Source organism: Lissotriton helveticus, chromosome 7 (genome assembly GCF_964261635.1).
Source record: "Lissotriton helveticus chromosome 7, aLisHel1.1, whole genome shotgun sequence".
In the NCBI taxonomy this organism is placed as follows: Eukaryota; Metazoa; Chordata; class Amphibia; order Caudata; family Salamandridae; genus Lissotriton; species Lissotriton helveticus.
This window is the reverse complement of record NC_136068.1, coordinates 304,366,795-304,382,808: the sequence shown is the minus strand read 5'-3', so window position 1 is coordinate 304,382,808 and position 16,014 is coordinate 304,366,795.

Here is a 16,014-nt window from a genome sequence, read left to right as displayed (position 1 = left end):
GAGGATGCAGTGATCCTATTGAATTGAAAAAAGCCCAAAGTGAGAGTGGGAGAAGATTTCTCGACAGGGGATATTCAACCAAGATAGTTGACAAAGCTATTATTAAATCAAATATGTTATCCAGGGATGAGTTACTAGAGGGCAATCCCCAGAATAGAGAGGATAAAGTAAAAAAAGATAAAAGTGACTTTAGAATCATAACGGGATTCAGTAGACAATCTAAGGACATCTATAAGATTGTCAATAAATATTGGCCCCTGGTAGTCAAAGATCCTATCATAGGTAGTGGAGAAGTGTGGCTCAGGGGTTAGAGGCGGCAGACCCGGAAACTGAGATCGGTCCTGGACCAGGGTTCAATTCCCCACCTCGGCGGGTCTTGGGCTAAAAATTCCACGGACTCGATAATTCTCGCCCCGGTGCCTCCTCGACTCACGGGTTCACACTCTGCGACTCTGGGCAATAGCTTGCTTAATCTCCACAACGGCCCCTCGCGGCGGGATGCCTGACTTTCACCTTGTGGACACCCTGCCAGGGGTTTCTCACAGGGGAATACCAGGACGGGTTCCCTAAGCAAGCGCCAGGATGCCCTTTGGGTGACAGGTTTGCGCTATATAAGTACACCTACATTTACATTTACATTTACAGGGAGTTGCCGGCTAGAGTTTCCCTAACTTACAGCAGGGCTCCATCCCTTAAAGATCAAATAGTGGATACCAACCCCGAACCTGTCAAAAAGAGCAATTGGTGGCAATAGAACAAAGGGTTTTATAAATGCAAGACATGCAAAGCGTGCACTCATGGTGTCAATACCAAAACATATAAAGACGGATTTAGTGATGCAGAGCATCCAATATCCCAGGTATTGACGTGTAAAACCGATCATGCGGTGTATGTCTTGCAATGCCCTTGCTCACTAAAGTACGTTGGTAGCACCAAACTTCCAGTACACCAACGAATTCTACAACACTTAAGAGCGATATCAAATGGGGACAACACTTACCCTGTAGCCCGCCACTATCGTGAAGTGCATCAAAGTAATAACAAATCATTAACGTACTTTGTGATAGACAGCATTAACACAAACAGACGGGGTGGTGACAGAGAATCAAAGTTGAGGAAACTTGAAACGAGATACATTCTCTTACTAAACACGAAGGCTCCAACAGGATTAAATATCACTGAAGATATGTACACTTGTTTACTTTAAATCTATTTGGTTCGATACAAATTAATTCAATGAACCAACTATGATTAAAATGATATATGGACCTGATTTATAACTATAACATCCTTTAAAAACATAGCCGTATCCCGGCTAGGATACAAGATGGTTTTACATGTTTAAATGGATGATAGTTCACTTCTTTTAATTTCAATTTGATATGAAGTCTTAAGAACCAAGTGGCGGCTGCCAGCTGATTAGAAAAAGATATAGGATTTGCATATGTTTGTTTATAAGTCAGTAATAATCTAGTATAAAGGTCCTTACTCCTTGGAAACTGATTTTATAAATACTGGCTTGTTTTAATATGTTATAGTATAGTTTGCACTATTTCACTTTATTATGGACTATGTTGATATTGAAGGCTAATAACTAATTTTGAATAATTGATTGAGATATGATGTTATACCATGAGACTATTTTGAGTTTGCACATATGATGAATTGTGATCATACTAGCGTCCTTGAGGGAAACCTCACCAGTAAGGAAGATATTTTATTTACATGGGATTGCGTTCCTGCAATAGTTTGCACAGATTGCTATGAAAGATGTTATTATAATATAATCATAGTGGCACTTTTTTGCACAATAGCGAGATTTTGCACATATTACATATGCACTTTAGCAGAAGCACTTTACACGTGAAAACATACGATTTTCATGTAAATATGTAAATATGTAAATATTCTACCTTAAAAGGGCGACAGAACAGTGAATAGAAGTTTTTTGTATTTGACAATCATTAGCAAACTCATATCTATCATATGTTTTAATTGATGTGGTATTCAATCATTGATCTCTACAATATTATGTGAAAGATAAATATTTTAAAATACTATGCCTTCAAAATTTTAACTATGCTTGATTGGATAAATATCCAGAAAGTAAAAGTATTTTTTCTATGTCCATTTTTAATACAAGCATGTGACCCACTTTTCACAACTGAAGCTGTCCCTTTAAAAGAACGGCTCATTATGTTGGACACTGTCATGTGAACAAGGCTCCTCGGAGCCGAAACGTCATGCGATGTGCTTGCACTAATTAAAATACTTGCACGAATTTGGACCGTGTCTGCGTCGATCTATGGTGTGTGGGGGACCCCTAACCTATGGAGACAGAGCGCTGTTCTACGGATATATATATATATATATATATTCTCGCTCCCAGGTTGTCCACCTTATGAGTAGCACGCGAGCAGCAGCTTTATTTATGTGTAGGTGAGGACGGGGATCCGCTTGTAGACGCCGCTCCGTAATGGATCTGCCCGACGCGTTTTTGAAGCTCCATCTGCTTCTCTTCAGGGGCTTTAACGGAAGCGGTCTGCGCACCCGCTACACTTCTCCAATTTCATATAACTCACCCGCCAATGGGAGGCTCCAATGAGACTTCTGGGAAGTGTAGTGCGGAAAGCACACAATCAAGTCCTGTATGGACTCCACGAGTGGGCCCGTCCTCGATCCCATGTACGGCTGCTACTTCACTGCCGTGACCCCCACGTTAACGGGGTGGTGCATACTCTGCGGCTGGACTGCCGCATATAGATTCTCGCTCCCAGGTTGTCCACCTTATGAGTAGCACGCGAGCAGCAGCTTTATTTATGTGTAGGTGAGGACGGGGATCCGCTTGTAGACGCCGCTCCGTAATGGATCTGCCCGACGCGTTTCGAAGCTCCATCTGCTTCTCTTCAGGGGCTTTAACGGAAGCGGTGTGCGCACCCGCTACACTTCTCCAATTTCATATAACTCACCCGCCAATGGGAGGCTCCAATGAGACTTCTGGGAAGTGTAGTGCGGAAAGCACACAATCAAGTCCTGTATGGACTCCACGAGTGGGCCCGTCCTCGATCCCATGTACGGCTGCTACTTCACTGCCGTGACCCCCACGTTAACGGGGTGGTGCATACTCTGCGGCTGGACTGCCGCATATAGATTCTCGCTCCCAGGTTGTCCACCTTATGAGTAGCACGCGAGCAGCAGCTTTATTTATGTGTAGGTGAGGACGGGGATCCGCTTGTAGACGCCGCTCCGTAATGGATCTGCCCGACGCGTTTCGAAGCTCCATCTGCTTCTCTTCAGGGGCTTTAACGGAAGCGGTGTGCGCACCCGCTACACTTCTCCAATTTCATATAACTCACCCGCCAATGGGAGGCTCCAATGAGACTTCTGGGAAGTGTAGTGCGGAAAGCACACAATCAAGTCCTGTATGGACTCCACGAGTGGGCCCGTCCTCGATCCCATGTACGGCTGCTACTTCACTGCCGTGACCCCCACGTTAACGGGGTGGTGCATACTCTGCGGCTGGACTGCCGCATATAGATTCTCGCTCCCAGGTTGTCCACCTTATGAGTAGCACGCGAGCAGCAGCTTTATTTATGTGTAGGTGAGGACGTCGCGTGCTACTCACATGGTGGACAACCTTGGAGCGTGAATCTATATGCGGCAGTCCAGCCGCAGAGTATGCACAACCCCGTTAACGTGGGGGTCACGGCAGTGAAGTAGCAGCCGTACATGGAATCGAGGACGGGCCCACTTGTGGAGTCCATACAGGACTTGATTGTGTGCTTTCCGTACTACACTTCCCAGAAGTCTCACTGGAGCCTCCCATCGACGGGTGAGTTATATGAAATTGGAGAAGTGTAGCGGGTGCGCACACCGCTTCCGTTAAAGCCCCTGAAGAGAAGCAGATGGAGCTTCGAAACGCGTCGGGCAGATCCATTTTGGAGCGGCGTCTACAAGCGGATCCCCGTCCTCACCTACACATAAATAAAGCTGCTGCTCGCGTGCTACTCACATGGTGGACAACCTTGGAGCGTGAATCTATATGCGGCAGTCCAGCCGCAGAGTATGCACCACCCCGTTAACGTGGGGGTCACGGCAGTGAAGTAGCAGCCGTACATGGAATCGAGGACGGGCCCACTTGTGGAGTCCATACAGGACTTGATTGTGTGCTTTCCGTACTACACTTCCCAGAAGTCTCACTGGAGCCTCCCATCGACGGGTGAGTTATATAATTGGAGAAGTGTAGCGGGTGCGCACACCGCTTCCGTTAAAGCCCCTGAAGAGAAGCAGATGGAGCTTCGAAACGCGTCGGGCAGATCCATTACGGAGCGGCGTCTACAAGCGGATCCCGTCCTCACCTACACATAAATAAAGCTGCTGCTCGCGTGCTACTCACATGGTGGACAACCTTGGAGCGTGAATCTATATGCGGCAGTCCAGCCGCAGAGTATGCACCACCCCGTTAACGTGGGGGTCACGGCAGTGAAGTAGCAGCCGTACATGGAATCGAGGACGGGCCCACTTGTGGAGTCCATACAGGACTTGATTGTGTGCTTTCCGTACTACACTTCCCAGAAGTCTCACTGGAGCCTCCCATCGACGGGTGAGTTATATAATTGGAGAAGTGTAGCGGGTGCGCACACCGCTTCCGTTAAAGCCCCTGAAGAGAAGCAGATGGAGCTTCGAAACGCGTCGGGCAGATCCATTATGGAGCGGCGTCTACAAGCGGATCCCCGTCCTCACCTACACATAAATAAAGCTGCTGCTCGCGTGCTACTCACATGGTGGACAACCTTGGAGCGTGAATCTATATGCGGCAGTCCAGCCGCAGAGTATGCACCACCCCGTTAACGTGGGGGTCACGGCAGTGAAGTAGCAGCCGTACATGGAATCGAGGACGGGCCCACTTGTGGAGTCCATACAGGACTTGATTGTGTGCTTTCCGTACTACACTTCCCAGAAGTCTCACTGGAGCCTCCCATCGACGGGTGAGTTATATAATTGGAGAAGTGTAGCGGGTGCGCACACCGCTTCCGTTAAAGCCCCTGAAGAGAAGCAGATGGAGCTTCGAAACGCGTCGGGCAGATCCATTACGGAGCGGCGTCTACAAGCGGATCCCCGTCCTCACCTACACATAAATAAAGCTGCTGCTCGCGTGCTACTCACATGGTGGACAACCTTGGAGCGTGAATCTATATGCGGCAGTCCAGCCGCAGAGTATGCACCACCCCGTTAACGTGGGGGTCACGGCAGTGAAGTAGCAGCCGTACATGGAATCGAGGACGGGCCCACTTGTGGAGTCCATACAGGACTTGATTGTGTGCTTTCCGTACTACACTTCCCAGAAGTCTCACTGGAGCCTCCCATCGACGGGTGAGTTATATAATTGGAGAAGTGTAGCGGGTGCGCACACCGCTTCCGTTAAAGCCCCTGAAGAGAAGCAGATGGAGCTTCGAAACGCGTCGGGCAGATCCATTACGGAGCGGCGTCTACAAGCGGATCCCCGTCCTCACCTACACATAAATAAAGCTGCTGCTCGCGTGCTACTCACATGGTGGACAACCTTGGAGCGTGAATCTATATGCGGCAGTCCAGCCGCAGAGTATGCACCACCCCGTTAACGTGGGGGTCACGGCAGTGAAGTAGCAGCCGTACATGGAATCGAGGACGGGCCCACTTGTGGAGTCCATACAGGACTTGATTGTGTGCTTTCCGTACTACACTTCCCAGAAGTCTCACTGGAGCCTCCCATCGACGGGTGAGTTATATAATTGGAGAAGTGTAGCGGGTGCGCACACCGCTTCCGTTAAAGCCCCTGAAGAGAAGCAGATGGAGCTTCGAAACGCGTCGGGCAGATCCATTACGGAGCGGCGTCTACAAGCGGATCCCCGTCCTCACCTACACATAAATAAAGCTGCTGCTCGCGTGCTACTCACATGGTGGACAACCTTGGAGCGTGAATCTATATGCGGCAGTCCAGCCGCAGAGTATGCACCACCCCGTTAACGTGGGGGTCACGGCAGTGAAGTAGCAGCCGTACATGGAATCGAGGACGGGCCCACTTGTGGAGTCCATACAGGACTTGATTGTGTGCTTTCCGTACTACACTTCCCAGAAGTCTCACTGGAGCCTCCCATCGACGGGTGAGTTATATAATTGGAGAAGTGTAGCGGGTGCGCACACCGCTTCCGTTAAAGCCCCTGAAGAGAAGCAGATGGAGCTTCGAAACGCGTCGGGCAGATCCATTACGGAGCGGCGTCTACAAGCGGATCCCCGTCCTCACCTACACATAAATAAAGCTGCTGCTCGCGTGCTACTCACATGGTGGACAACCTTGGAGCGTGAATCTATATGCGGCAGTCCAGCCGCAGAGTATGCACCACCCCGTTAACGTGGGGGTCACGGCAGTGAAGTAGCAGCCGTACATGGAATCGAGGACGGGCCCACTTGTGGAGTCCATACAGGACTTGATTGTGTGCTTTCCGTACTACACTTCCCAGAAGTCTCACTGGAGCCTCCCATCGACGGGTGAGTTATATAATTGGAGAAGTGTAGCGGGTGCGCACACCGCTTCCGTTAAAGCCCCTGAAGAGAAGCAGATGGAGCTTCGAAACGCGTCGGGCAGATCCATTACGGAGCGGCGTCTACAAGCGGATCCCCGTCCTCACCTACACATAAATAAAGCTGCTGCTCGCGTGCTACTCACATGGTGGACAACCTTGGAGCGTGAATCTATATGCGGCAGTCCAGCCGCAGAGTATGCACCACCCCGTTAACGTGGGGGTCACGGCAGTGAAGTAGCAGCCGTACATGGAATCGAGGACGGGCCCACTTGTGGAGTCCATACAGGACTTGATTGTGTGCTTTCCGTACTACACTTCCCAGAAGTCTCACTGGAGCCTCCCATCGACGGGTGAGTTATATAATTGGAGAAGTGTAGCGGGTGCGCACACCGCTTCCGTTAAAGCCCCTGAAGAGAAGCAGATGGAGCTTCGAAACGCGTCGGGCAGATCCATTACGGAGCGGCGTCTACAAGCGGATCCCCGTCCTCACCTACACATAAATAAAGCTGCTGCTCGCGTGCTACTCACATGGTGGACAACCTTGGAGCGTGAATCTATATGCGGCAGTCCAGCCGCAGAGTATGCACCACCCCGTTAACGTGGGGGTCACGGCAGTGAAGTAGCAGCCGTACATGGAATCGAGGACGGGCCCACTTGTGGAGTCCATACAGGACTTGATTGTGTGCTTTCCGTACTACACTTCCCAGAAGTCTCACTGGAGCCTCCCATCGACGGGTGAGTTATATAATTGGAGAAGTGTAGCGGGTGCGCACACCGCTTCCGTTAAAGCCCCTGAAGAGAAGCAGATGGAGCTTCGAAACGCGTCGGGCAGATCCATTACGGAGCGGCGTCTACAAGCGGATCCCCGTCCTCACCTACACATAAATAAAGCTGCTGCTCGCGTGCTACTCACATGGTGGACAACCTTGGAGCGTGAATCTATATGCGGCAGTCCAGCCGCAGAGTATGCACCACCCCGTTAACGTGGGGGTCACGGCAGTGAAGTAGCAGCCGTACATGGAATCGAGGACGGGCCCACTTGTGGAGTCCATACAGGACTTGATTGTGTGCTTTCCGTACTACACTTCCCAGAAGTCTCACTGGAGCCTCCCATCGACGGGTGAGTTATATAATTGGAGAAGTGTAGCGGGTGCGCACACCGCTTCCGTTAAAGCCCCTGAAGAGAAGCAGATGGAGCTTCGAAACGCGTCGGGCAGATCCATTACGGAGCGGCGTCTACAAGCGGATCCCCGTCCTCACCTACACATAAATAAAGCTGCTGCTCGCGTGCTACTCACATGGTGGACAACCTTGGAGCGTGAATCTATATGTGGCAGTCCAGCCGCAGAGTATGCACCACCCCGTTAACGTGGGGGTCACGGCAGTGAAGTAGCAGCCGTACATGGAATCGAGGACGGGCCCACTTGTGGAGTCCATACAGGACTTGATTGTGTGCTTTCCGTACTACACTTCCCAGAAGTCTCACTGGAGCCTCCCATCGACGGGTGAGTTATATAATTGGAGAAGTGTAGCGGGTGCGCACACCGCTTCCGTTAAAGCCCCTGAAGAGAAGCAGATGGAGCTTCGAAACGCGTCGGGCAGATCCATTACGGAGCGGCGTCTACAAGCGGATCCCCGTCCTCACCTACACATAAATAAAGCTGCTGCTCGCGTGCTACTCACATGGTGGACAACCTTGGAGCGTGAATCTATATGCGGCAGTCCAGCCGCAGAGTATGCACCACCCCGTTAACGTGGGGGTCACGGCAGTGAAGTAGCAGCCGTACATGGAATCGAGGACGGGCCCACTTGTGGAGTCCATACAGGACTTGATTGTGTGCTTTCCGTACTACACTTCCCAGAAGTCTCACTGGAGCCTCCCATCGACGGGTGAGTTATATAATTGGAGAAGTGTAGCGGGTGCGCACACCGCTTCCGTTAAAGCCCCTGAAGAGAAGCAGATGGAGCTTCGAAACGCGTCGGGCAGATCCATTACGGAGCGGCGTCTACAAGCGGATCCCGGTCCTCACCTACACATAAATAAAGCTGCTGCTCGCGTGCTACTCACATGGTGGACAACCTTGGAGCGTGAATCTATATGCGGCAGTCCAGCCGCAGAGTATGCACCACCCCGTTAACGTGGGGGTCACGGCAGTGAAGTAGCAGCCGTACATGGAATCGAGGACGGGCCCACTTGTGGAGTCCATACAGGACTTGATTGTGTGCTTTCCGTACTACACTTCCCAGAAGTCTCACTGGAGCCTCCCATCGACGGGTGAGTTATATAATTGGAGAAGTGTAGCGGGTGCGCACACCGCTTCCGTTAAAGCCCCTGAAGAGAAGCAGATGGAGCTTCGAAACGCGTCGGGCAGATCCATTACGGAGCGGCGTCTACAAGCGGATCCCCGTCCTCACCTACACATAAATAAAGCTGCTGCTCGCGTGCTACTCACATGGTGGACAACCTTGGAGCGTGAATCTATATGCGGCAGTCCAGCCGCAGAGTATGCACCACCCCGTTAACGTGGGGGTCACGGCAGTGAAGTAGCAGCCGTACATGGAATCGAGGACGGGCCCACTTGTGGAGTCCATACAGGACTTGATTGTGTGCTTTCCGTACTACACTTCCCAGAAGTCTCACTGGAGCCTCCCATCGACGGGTGAGTTATATAATTGGAGAAGTGTAGCGGGTGCGCACACCGCTTCCGTTAAAGCCCCTGAAGAGAAGCAGATGGAGCTTCGAAACGCGTCGGGCAGATCCATTACGGAGCGGCGTCTACAAGCGGATCCCCGTCCTCACCTACACATAAATAAAGCTGCTGCTCGCGTGCTACTCACATGGTGGACAACCTTGGAGCGTGAATCTATATGCGGCAGTCCAGCCGCAGAGTATGCACCACCCCGTTAACGTGGGGGTCACGGCAGTGAAGTAGCAGCCGTACATGGAATCGAGGACGGGCCCACTTGTGGAGTCCATACAGGACTTGATTGTGTGCTTTCCGTACTACACTTCCCAGAAGTCTCACTGGAGCCTCCCATCGACGGGTGAGTTATATAATTGGAGAAGTGTAGCGGGTGCGCACACCGCTTCCGTTAAAGCCCCTGAAGAGAAGCAGATGGCGCTTCGAAACGCGTCGGGCAGATCCATTACGGAGCGGCGTCTACAAGCGGATCCCCGTCCTCACCTACACATAAATAAAGCTGCTGCTCGCGTGCTACTCACATGGTGGACAACCTTGGAGCGTGAATCTATATGCGGCAGTCCAGCCGCAGAGTATGCACCACCCCGTTAACGTGGGGGTCACGGCAGTGAAGTAGCAGCCGTACATGGAATCGAGGACGGGCCCACTTGTGGAGTCCATACAGGACTTGATTGTGTGCTTTCCGTACTACACTTCCCAGAAGTCTCACTGGAGCCTCCCATCGACGGGTGAGTTATATAATTGGAGAAGTGTAGCGGGTGCGCACACCGCTTCCGTTAAAGCCCCTGAAGAGAAGCAGATGGAGCTTCGAAACGCGTCGGGCAGATCCATTACGGAGCGGCGTCTACAAGCGGATCCCCGTCCTCACCTACACATAAATAAAGCTGCTGCTCGCGTGCTACTCACATGGTGGACAACCTTGGAGCGTGAATATATATATATATATATATATATATATATATATACTCCCACTCTCTCGTCATGGAAAGAAACGAGCCGCACTTCTGCGATGAAGGTTAATCCTTTTATTTAATGATAAACTTGACGCGTTTCGGTCATACTTTGACCTTTTTCGAAGGTGAAGCCTTTAGCATCTACACACCACAATGCACATGCTGCCATTTATAATTTTTTAGCCTCCAGTGGCCGCTTTGATAGGATGTTTGCATTGCATGCTGGGGCTAGTAGTGTGTAACAAACATTGTTTTCATACCCTCCAGTGGGTGATGCACGTAAGTTCTTTGTTTGTTTTAGGTTTTTCTGTCCATGTATTAATAAAATCTTTTTTCGCTCACCGCTGCTCACTTGCACAACTATTTTTGAGTTTATATATATATTACCTACTAGCGGTCGCCAGTAGGTAGTTATAGTTAGGACCTAGTATCCATAGGAAATCCACAACATTCTATTTGAAATAACTTTGGCGCCAGTGGACAAATCTTCGTGAATTTCTCCAAGAAAATGGCCAGCTCGGTTCCGCTCCTTCCCTGAAAGTTTGGGGGTGATTCGTCTAGTGGGGGCGAATTTGAATGCTTTAAATACTGTGTCTGAATAACAGACACAGTATTCAAGATAACCTTGATGTTCCATGCTCTCACTATACACACAAAACTAGCGAGGCAGTTTACAAATCTAGCATACCAAATTATTCTCATATAATGTAAGAAAAGATGGGGGTCCCAAAACGTGTTTTCCCCATGCAATTTTCCATAGGGACCTTTAGCCAGGGCTACAGCCCGAACGGCTGAACGGAATTACACGAAATGTGGCAGAGAGGTAGAGCTCTGTTCGCAGATTGTGCTTTTTGTTAAATGGTGTAAATCCGTTCAGTAGTTTCTGAGAAAATTGCAAGTAAAATCATAGTGATATCTAGAGACGGAGTTCAGCACGCGTATGGAAATCTGTTCAATTACGAGCGCGAGCTGCATGCTGATTGGCTGTGAACTGTCTGTTAACACTTGAAACCAGGAAGTGTTGGCGGCCATCTTGTGCCTCGCTAGAACCGAGCCACAAGAAAACAGTAAAGCAAAGTTGAAAAATAAGGGAAGGGGTAGGCTACAAACATTCTGACCCTCTAGGCTTGCTCAGGGGATCGTACATGGATGTTTAGGCTCTATTTTTTATTTTTATTTTTTTAAAGGAAAATCGCGGCGCACGCGTATGGAAATACGTACAATTATGAGCAGGAGCTGCATCATGATTGGCTGTCAATACTCCAAAACAGGAAATGTTGGCAGCCATCTTGTTTGTCGCGAGAGCCGAGTCACAAGAAAACAGTAAAACAAAGTTGAGAAATAAGGAAATAAGGAAAGGGGGCAGGGTAGAAACATTCTGACCCTATAGTCTTGGTCAGGGGGTGGTATATGGATCTTTAGGTTCAATTTTTATTTTAAATAAAATAAAAAATGGCGGGGTACTCGTGCAGTACTTGTACGCGGTGGAAAAGGTGAAAACAATCTAGAAGTCCGTTTTGTTTATTAGGTCCCGGGGGGGCAAATTACGGGGGCAATTTTTAGAGCTATATTTCTATGACAGTGTGTAAAACTTTCCGTTTTTTTTCCTGCATCAGTTGTACTCTCTACGCATGCGCAGCCTTGTTTGCAAGTGCACTTTTTTTTCTTTTTCTTCAAGTTCGCCAAGCAAACCTCTCCTGATTTTAGGTATTAAATTTGCCGCTTTCTTTTCCCGGGTCATGTGTGTCATCCGGTGCTATACTTTTGTAATATATTAATAAACATATTGTATGTATATTTATTTGAAATGTAGTGTCGAGGCGCAAACGTTGATTACATACTCCGTCCAACCACCATTTTAGTGGTTTTTCTCCGTTATTTTTATTATACCTGTTACTTTCATTTTACCCTGTGTTATATGAGAATAATTTGGTATGCTAGATTTGTAAACTGCCTTGCTAGTTTTGTGTGTATAGTGAGAGCATGGAACATCAAGGTTATCTTGAATACTGTGTCTGTTAATCAGAATGATCCTCGCACGTTCGAGCCATAATACATACGGAGCTGTGGCCACCTCTGATAGTTGCACGTTTCATAATCCATTGTGGAGGCAAAGTTACACACAGTTGGAGAACATTTGTATCTTGACAGTTTGTGGAGCACTGAATGTGATCCACTACTGCTGAGTACCAGAGGTATGGGTCTGCCCATGTAATCCTATGAGACTTTCTGTAGTTATAAACTAATCTGCTAGGTAGGGAGTGTGAAATGTAGGTATATTTTAAATTTGTTTACCTTTAGCATTATAGGATGCTTTTTCCGTTTGTATTTCATAGAATAGTAACAATGCTGACAACCTTATTTCTGATAATATGTTTGGTTGTATTTTCTAAGGTACTGTGCATGAGATTATGGCGTTAGAAATAAACATTTCAAAGTTGCACATGTCTTTATTTACATCTTGTTTTGGACTGGTGTAAGACTATATTGAAAGAGTGTTTTTGTTATCCACTTCACTTCATGTAATCTAAGTCGCATGTTCTGGGTTGACTAGTCATTGGTGTTTTTGCTCTAGGGCGAAGAACCAATGAGTCACTGATAGCTGGTTTGGTAGGGGGTTTGTGTAGTAAGGTGGGTTTTGGTACACCATAATTCACTGATGTCCTAAGTCTTTATGCACAGTTCTGTATATGAGCAGAATTCCTGGAACAGTAGTTACAACAAAAAGGCTCGATAAAGGGCTTTCACTTTGAATATGAATATAAAATAGAAGAATAGTTGATAAGCACAGCTAAGGAATGCAGCAATTAGATGTGTGTATGTGTGGATGATGTGTAGATTGAGTGGAAGATGAAAAACATGAAAAATAAGAAAGGTTGGAGAGACGCTAACTACCTACTGCATTGTGAGTGAAGTGGATCTTTGGATTTCCAGGTCATTACACAGATAGGGCGTTGGATTCCGCAGTGGGAGCAAGAGAAACTAGTACAACAACTAAAGAAGAAAGCTAGTGCATAAAGTACACACATTTGGGCAGATTTACAAGGTTGTGGGAAAAATGATGCAAAAGTGGCGCAAGGGGCTTGTAAACCTGTCGCAGTGTGTGGTAGAAAAGACGCAAGAAAGGACAGAAGTGTGCAAATTACCCACTGCTATTCACGGGTAGTAGTTAACAAGAAGGCTAAATAAAGGGCCTGCACTTTGAATTGGAATTAAAGAAGAAGAATTGATAAGCTTAGGCAAGAATGGTAGCAAGTAGGTGTGTGTATTTGTGGTTGTTGTGTTCATTGAGTGGAAGATGACTAAGGTGGAAAATTAGAGAGGTTGCAGAGATGCAAACTTTCCATTTCTTTGTAAAGGAAGTGGGTGCTTAGTTTTCCAGTGCATATATATATTCACTGAAAAAAACATAGGTTTCAGGCACGTTATAGTTAAGAATTAGCATTTAAAAAACCTTAGAAATTCACTGAAAAAACCATAGGTTTCAGCCACGTTATAGTTAGGAATTAGCATTTAAAACACCTTAGAAATTCACTGAAAAAACCATAGGTTTCACCCATGTTATATTTAGCTGGACATTTCTCTCATACAAAACCTTTGAAATTCCTCCGTTATAGTTAGCTCAGCTAACTATAACTCGCGCGCCCGTAATGCACTGCTGATGACGTCACATATTACATTACTCATGATGACATGGTCAGTGACATTACTGATGACATCACTGATGACATCTCAAATGACATCCCTGATGACATCACTGATGACATCATCTTACTGTAATATAACCTTTGATACACACGATCAAAAATAGAAACTAAAATTTTCAAAAAAATGGAGATACCAATTCCAGTTAGAACAACAAATTGAGAAATCCCCAAATCTACATACACATCCACTCATTCACCAACAGTTCTATATTGTCACTCATACATTACTCACTCATCATATGTACTCATACACCTATATATCCTGTTATACACCGACACTCATCTATAGAGTTACTCACACACATACTAACACATGCAAATAAACTATCAAATATCCATTTACTTGCATATACAGCTATACACCCACCACTACACTAACTTCTACAGAATCGTAGACATACTTACTCTCTTAAACAATCACTTATAGAAACACATAATTATTTATACAGGAAGTCTTAGAATCTCTTGCTCTCAGATATACTCAATTATATACATCAATACTCACATATACTAGTATAAAACATATGTAGTTACTCATAAAGATACTATTGAGACAGTCATTCACTCACTAACACACCCATACACACACTCATCCACCCATACAGTCCTGCACACATACTGTCTTCAAAACACATACAAACAGTGAGTCAGTCATTCATGCATCTGTGCACTAAGTAATACTCCCCACCGAACCGTACAAACATTCATTTTGGTACTCAAAAAACCAACTAATAACCCATATACACACTCATGTAGCTACTCGCCAACCCATGCAGCCACTTATATACAAAGTGAGACACTGATAAAAATATTTAAAGATTTAAAGATTACTCGCTAGTACACCTATTCACTAGGATATACTTAATAAGTCAGTTATACAATCAATTTTACAAAAAAACATCCATTTAGACACGTATTTACCCAGTTATTCTTCCATCGACCTTTAGATATACATATATAAAAAAATTTTTTTTTCAGAAAGACACACATTCACTGGATGATGTCATCAGTGATGTCATCAGGGATGTCATTTGAGATGTCATCAGTGATGTCACTAACCATGTCATGAGTGATGTAATATGTGACGTCATCAACAGTGCATTGCGGGCGCGCGTTATAGTTAGCTGAGCTAACTATAACAGAGGAATTTCAAAGGTTTTGTATGAGAGAAATGTCCAGCTAACTATAACATGGGTAAAACCTTCAGAATATATATATATATATATATATATATATATATATATATATATATATATATATATATATATATATATATATATATATATATATATATATCCCCACAACTTTCCAACTTGTCCACGTTAGAAACAGGCGAGCACACTGGAATCCGATTAGAAAATTCTTTATTATGCAAACCCCCCGTCACCCCTGACAGACGCGTTTCGCTACTCTAGCTTCGTCAGTGTCAGTTTGTCAGTGAAAAAACGCGCCGTTTTAAAGTGATTGGCCCTTACACAAATCATTGAAATCAAAAAGGTATTCAATCGCCAACGTGGCGGCTATTTTGTAGTATATAATTTTACAATACATTTAGCTTTTGAAACCAGGCGCTGTTCTATATAAAGTGCTTAAGTGCTCATTAAAAACATATTGACTGACAAACATTTCATCAATAGCTTTACACATCAAATTAAAGCATTTCCAATGGATTTTCACAAGGCAAATTATGAAAGTCAAGAAGTATCATGTTTGTTTACTGACTTCTATTTTTATACTCTATGAGGGATGTATTCCCAGTGGATCAATCTTATGTTCCACTCAACCTTCAAATAATAATTGCCCCGTGTCTGTCCTGTTTTTTAGCCCTGTATGGGCATATATTTGTTTTTGTTTGCTCATTTCTAAGTAATAACGGACTGTACACATTATTAGTACTTAGGGAGTTCTATATTTCATTTTCGTTCATATTGGAGTATCAGTGTTTCCGGTACTTATTACATGATCCCATGTATTTATCCTCTAGAGGTGGACCCACATTTCCTCATCATTATTCAAACCCCATGGAGTCATAGTTTTTAAATCAATTATATATTTAGACTCCAGGATTCTAAGTGCCTTTTCCCTGTTT